The sequence below is a fragment of the Megascapheus bottae genome, chromosome 19 (genome assembly GCF_031878675.1).
Source record: "Megascapheus bottae isolate mThoBot1 chromosome 19, mThoBot2.hap1, whole genome shotgun sequence".
Classification (NCBI taxonomy): Eukaryota; Metazoa; Chordata; class Mammalia; order Rodentia; family Geomyidae; genus Megascapheus; species Megascapheus bottae.
In genome coordinates, this window is record NC_143527.1 from 42,707,813 (window position 1) to 42,714,969 (window position 7,157).

Below are 7,157 nucleotides of genomic sequence, written 5' to 3' on the forward strand. Positions count from 1 at the left end.
TTGTGTCTTTGCTGTGAAAACTTTACGAAAAAAAATCCCACTAAGTGTTTTTAATTTTAATGACTTTAAGTATACTCCAGTGGACAGGTGGTAGCTATATTTTAGTCACCTTGCTCAATGGGTAGAAATAACCTCCTGCTGAGAAACAAAGGTGTCAGGCCTCAGTGACAAGTGCAAATGTTTCTTGTTAGGAAGGTAAACACCACGGAGCTGGCAGACTGGCGAGGGGCCTGTGGTCAGCGTCAGGAGCACGTGTGACCATTTGTGTCTCAAGTCTCTCTGTGCCTTTTTCTCTTAACTGAAGCTGAGAGCCAATGAACTGTAGGAATCTGTAGGGAGACCGAGCCTCAGAAGAAACAAACCCACACTTGGAAGAAACATGCGCGACCGTGTTATTAAGAGAACTGGCTGTTGATCAGCCAACTGAAAGTCTTAAATTCACTCCTCCTGATACCCAGTAGAGTAGCCCTGACCCCAAAGCCAACTAGGTTTCCTACCTGTTAAGAGATTATGTGCTTTTCTGGGAAGTAAGGGGGGTGTGCTGGGGATTGGAACCCAGACCTTGTGCATGCTAAGCAAGTGTTCTGCTTGAGAACATCCCCAGCCCAGAGAATGCATTTGAAATTGCATGCTAAGACACACCTCTCTCCCAGGTCAGTTTTCAGTATCCAATTATGATATCTGCATTTTTCTTATTTTTTTTAAGGAAAAAGCAGGCTTATAAGTCAATTAAAACTACTGTGAATACGAAAGTGCTGATAAAAGACAGTCTAAGGAATTCTGCCCATCTGATCCATACTTCAAGTTTAGTAGTTCACAGCATTAGTTCACAGTCTAAAACAATTCCAGAGTCTTTGTTTTGTGGCACATGTTCTGACTTTGAAAAATAACAACAGAATCATGTTCTTAACCCTGTAAAAAGTTATCAATTTTCTTGAATTTGAAAATGCCTCTAAATGCATCCGAAGGGTTGTGTCAGCCCTCACTTCTGTACCTCTCTGAAAGGGCTGCGGAAAGATGTCCTGGGTCCCAGTCAGTGCCACTGTCCACCACAGGTTGTATCCTAAGGCCACCTCCACTCCCTGTCTGAAACAAACTCAAACACTCTTGGGAGAATTGGTGAACATAAGAATGTATTGGACTCAAAGACAGTAAGACATATGGCCCATCACTGCGCCCTCCTGCAGAAACAGCTAAGGCTGAAACTTCCTGTCCATGATACTGGTTCTGTTTAACATGCTTATGGGTATAATGCTGATTTTTATTTCACGACTTTGAAAATTCACTTTCAAATTGTATACTTGTTTAAAAATATGTACAATACTATAGTACTGTACAATATTGTATACTGCTTTAAAATATGTACAATACTATTCAGTTTTTAGTTCTTTTATTATAAAGCAACCTACTAAAAATACAACCATATTTGAACTTTTCAATCTTTGTGAGCTATGATAATCAAGCCATTAAGTCTGCTTATTTTTATGTTTTGCTTTTTAACAACCACTGACGTGTATTTTTCAATATAATTTTCTGTTACATAAAGAATAAAATTCCCAACTGTCATATATCTGCCTCTTTTGCCTGAGCAACAATATGTAGATTGTAGACCTCAGGTCTGTAACTGCAATACTTTTGAAGGAAGATGCTGTACAAGTACTGTTTGTTAGCTATGAATTCAGGTTTTTTCTGCTTGTTCTTCTTAATGCCATGGTCAACTCATAGCACAAAATCATTAAAAATAATGTGATGTTTACTCTTGTTTTGCTCATCTTTTAGACACCACACAGAGACACCATACAGAATAACAGATGTGTTTATGACCTGTCTCAGAAAAACACTTATTTTTTTTTTGTGGTGGAACCCCAAGTCTAACACATGCTAAGCACTATGCTATGGAGTTGCACCTTAGCCAGACAACACTGTTGGTTCCCTGACAGTTTTGCATCATTCTCTTTAGAAAGACCTCCCAGTCATCTATCAACTCTGGTCTGATCATATCATAGACTTCTCTCTGAGGGAGGTGCCTCTGAATGGACAGTGGACCTTACAGGGGGATTTGGCTAACTGTCATGACTCAGCTCTAAAATGAAGGCTCTTGACAACAGCTCTTCAACGAAAGGACCGGCTCTCTTGGCATTTGTACTAAATTCTTTGGCACTGGAAATTTTCAAACCACATTTCTTATATAGAGATTTAGATTTATATTCCAAGTAAATGTCTGGATTTCCAGAGGACTGGTATCCACCCCCCCACACACCCTCTCTTAGACTGAGATAGTCAGCTCCATTTCTGTATGCCTATATAATGAATAAATGGAAATAAATCATGTTGAGGTTCTACTGGAGCAGCTGTGTGGGCCCAACATTCTATTCCTAACACTCATTTTAGTCTGAGTTTGAAGTTATTAGAACTCTTGAAGGGCACAGTAAGGAAAGGTTTTCTTCTCTTTGATGATGGCATAATAAACTGCGCTCCACTTTGGCTGATTCTGTAATCTCTAAATTGAGCTGTGCAGTAAAGAACCTGCACACTCAGACCTCACATTTTCTCCTAAAGGAAGTTCCATGTTGGGAGTCTGTTTACCTGGGTGCTGGTGGAGTGTGGTTCCCCCTCAAAGCAAAGGCCCAGTCAAGAAGCCGGCGGTCTCCGAGTAAGCAGCACAGGATGAGATGATACAACTAAGAGGCATTGCTCTGCAGAGGCAGTGGGTGTAGCTGTGCTGAGCCCCTGAATGGGCAGAGGCTGGGACTCTAGACCTGCAACAAGGGGTGGGCCTGCTGGGCTGTCTCCTGCCCACCACACTGACTGAAGACTGAGCACACTCCACACTCCAGAAAAGGCCTGAGGCAGAAAAATCAAGTCCTTTCAGAGAGCTACTTGTACCTTGGCTTGGTCTATGACGCAGTTTCTGCTTCCCTCTGATGCTCCTCCTGCTTAACAGTGCATAAGGAGTCTGTACTTGTAACATTGGCATCAGATTTCCTTCATTACTGCCTTAATGTTTGGCTTAACTGGATTCTAATTGAAATGTGCTTTTTAAGACAGTAGTCCAAAAGTAAAAACCTTTGCCTCTGTAAGTTGTTTTAAGCTCTATTTCTATCAAGACTAGCTTTTGTCAAAAGAAAAAAATCAGAACTGCAAAAGCTGCAATTTTAATCATGTGAACACAGTCCAACTGTGACTAAAACTACACACTGCTGAAAGACCTCACCAGGAAGTGAACACTTACACACAGATACCACCTTGCACACCTAATCTACCATGTCGGACCAAAATGCAACCCCATTCAGGGTTTGGGGGTTCTGAGGTCATGTGATTTCCTGGATGTCTCCTATGTACACTAAAGGGCAGCTCAGGCTTTGGGCCCAGTGGTTCAAACAGCTTCATTTCAAGTGATCAATGTCCTTGCTGGGTGATGGCTTTAAATTTTCTCTGTAAAGCAAGGGCCATTGTGAAGGTGGAAAGAAGTGGCACGCTGGTCCAATTAGCTCCTTAGGAACAATTGCTGTTACTTCTAGAACTTTCAGTTCCAGACTTACCTTAAAAACATATTTTACCCATATAGGGTAGACTGGAAATGACCTTTGCTGTGCTTCCACCTCAGTGGCCATGGTGCTTGCAGCCCAGTGACAGCCACATGGAACTCAGGCCAGTGAGGGGGAATAACCAGTGCAGGGTAGCAGTATCAAGTGCCACTAGGCCAACATCTCCTTCTTGTAGGTTCTAAGACATGGCTATACTATTCCCTCATCTTAGATGGCCAGCACAGTGATTCTGTTTTTCCCATAAAAACATTGAGATCCAGTGGGTCTTAAAAACAAAAGGGAAAACTCTAAACAGGTTTATTTGGGAGAAACAATAGGTTTAATACCAATTTCCCTCCTTCTGCCTTCTATCCTCTAGCTTCTTTTTATAAAGGGAGTGGGGGCAGTGGTGGTGTTGGCTTGGGCTTTGCTCCTGAATTTTCAGTGCACATGCCCACATAAGCCCCAGTGGCCTCTCAGGCTAAGGGCGCCCAGCCATGTCCCTGCTGTGGTGCAAGTCAGACCCTGCCCACAGCATCCTCTCCCATGGTGTCCTTCTGGACTATGCACAGGCACCGGCCTCCTGGTGATCCCATTCCAAAGTGCAGATGGACGTTCATTTCCTCACCATCTGTTCATCTCCCTTGGCAAATGTTTTGGCCAAGGAAGACACCAGAGCCCCCAGCATCCTCAGCGTCTGCACAGAGTGGTTGCCAGTCCAACTGGGCCCCTCCATGAAGCCCCATACCAGGGATGCACACAGAGGATACCCAGGGCTGTGTCTCTGCAAGTCTGTGGATACTGTCCCCTGGACAAACAGCATGTCTGCTTGATCAGTGAAGGGCACTGCCGCATGTGTTGTGTGGCCAAGCTGCTGACATATGGGAAGTGTCAAGTATTTGTCTTTACTCATTTGTCATTCTCATTTCAGTGAGAATACTGAAATGAGTTCTGATCTCCGGAAATGAAAGAGTACAACTCAGCCTAGTTTTGGCATAGGGTTTTCATGGGACTTACAGTGCAACCTCTATATTCTTGTGAAGCCCGATAATTCTTAGCCAGGGATACCATGAACATTGCACTAAAACTTTCCACAGATGATAGCTGCTGATGACTTCAGATTGGCAGAAACTACGTAGAAAATTCCAATGTGCGCTGACTCCAAGTATGCCAGAGACATAGGCTCAGACACCATGACCGCTGTTTAGCCTACAGATGAACAAGCAGAAAACAGCAACCTCACCCTGTCTCAGGGGAATTTGCTGAGGTCAAACACCTTTCTTGGATGTGTGAAATGCCTCATCTTCTTTAGCTGTACAAACACTAGATTTAATTACTGAATTTAGTTCTGTGAAAACAGCTACCTAACTGCCAAGTTCACCCAGATTGTGAAAAAGGACAGCACTAGAATGGCCCCTTTACCTCCTATGGTCCATCTCAGGCTAATGGGAGCAGGAGATGCTTTGTGAGGCCTAAGAAGCCTTTCTATTCCACAGTCAGAAGCTGCAATCGCAGAACAGGAACTGTCCCCTGATCATTCTATACAGAAAAAGTCTAAAAGAATGGAGTTATGAAGTTAAAAGCTAAAGAATGAAAGGCATCAAGAGGCAGATAGAGATTATTAATAAGCTTATAAAATGGCTCTATCTGCCAAAGTACAAGGAATTTCAGACAGTCCAGAGCATGGTCTGGTATACCTGATCTCATACCTTCTCTTACTGCTAGATAAGGAGACAAGTAGCAAACTGGATGTGAAAATATTCAGCTTCCTGTAGCTAACCACATGGCCTCAGTGATCTAACAATCCCACTCAATGTCTCAATTCTGTACTACTTTAAGCTTTGAGTTGTTACTGGAAAACAAAAACTCTTAATCTAAAATGCTTCCAAACCAATGCAGCCATGGATGGTCTGGATTTCTCAACAAAGCTGCATTTGGTTTTGTAGGTATTTGGGAATATTTTACATTCAGAGGAAACACGGACTTGTCTCTTATTTCTGGCTTAAAAGGAGGATAAAACTACATGCTACCACATCATACCTCTGCTTTTCCAAGGGTATAAAGAAGTACATGTTGACAGAGTTCCGGGCAAAAAAGCCCTGGAACTCTACCAGGCACAGCTGAAACGAGGCAGAGGCAAATGGCATCCCCTGCCTGACACAACCAGTCACTGTGACATCAAAGTCACTGTAAAAAGCATACAAAGAAAGGAAAGACTCAAACTCAGAAAGACAAAGTAGAAGCATGCTACCATCACAGAATCTCAAATACAGTACTCGGAGGCACAGACAAGTTAAAGGCTGACAGATGTGCACAGAAATTGCTGTTTTCTTCTAAAACACCCAATTCAGTTTTAAGGAGTTAAGATATGCCACACCTGGGCCTCATGTCACGGTGCCTCAGACACACCAAGTAGACTCTGGACATGTGCCCTGCACACCTGCCATGTTCTCTCACTTCTCTGATGGTTTTCCAACACTGAAACCAGCCATAACTTTGAAAAGGAAAACGCAAAGCACAGGAAGGGAAAAAAAAGCCAAGGAACAGTGTTTCATTTATTCTTTGCTTTCTCCAAGATCAAGGAGCTATTTGCAGCAGGTGGGCTATTTAACTGCCCTCTCTTGATTCTGTTCTCAGGGACCTTGCTTACTGGGGCAGAGCCCTACTTTAAGTCTGACACCCAGCTGCCCCTTCACTTCTCCTCTCAGACAACAAGAATACATGTACTGTCACACTCTGATCTCAAGAGCTCTGAAACTGGGGACACAGGCTTTCCACTGAGAAAATTGTTCTTGCCAAAATAGTCAACTAATTGCCTCAGGATAATTAAGTTCTGTACTAACTGTTGACAACTGTTAGGTATGCATAGAGCATAGTTTGATTTTCAAAGTCTAACCCAGGAGAAACAAGGTGTTTACAAACTTGCCTTAACTAGTTAGAATGAACTAACTAATGCACTAATGAACTTGAAGCAGCAGCAGAAGTCTCAGTGGGAAACTATGTTTAGCCCAACTCAGTATTTCTTAACTATGAGTGATGAGCTCAAAGGGCAGAAGCAAGTTCTGTCAAGATGGCCATGCCAGGAGGGAGGTAGAAAGCCTTAATCCTACTGTCCCTTTAGACATGACATCTTTTGAAATCCACTGGGTAGCAAGCAGGCACCTAACACAACAATAAGCCAACAGAAACTGAGCATATTACCATGTGCAGAATGAACGAAGTACCACTTTCAGCCCCATGAAACTGCAGGCAGAGCCACACAGAGACCTCTGCACAGGGGTGCCAACTAGGTACCAGGGGTCATCACTGAACCCTTCTTAGACAGACACTGCTGCAGTGCTGCTCCAGTCACCTTAGCAGCAAATTCTTTTTTTTTTTTTTTCCCTTTTGCCAATCCTGGGGCTTGAACTTAGGGCCTGAGCACTGTCCTGGGGTTTTCTCAGGGCTAGAGCTTTACCACTTGAGCCAAAGCACCACTTCTGGCTTTTTCTATGTATATGGTACCCAGGAATTGAACCCCGGTCTTTGTGCATGCTAGGCAAGCACTGTACCACTAGGCCAAACTCTGGGCCCCAGCAGCAAGCTCTTAATAACAACTGGTAGCTTGCAAAGACAGCACTGCAAACACTT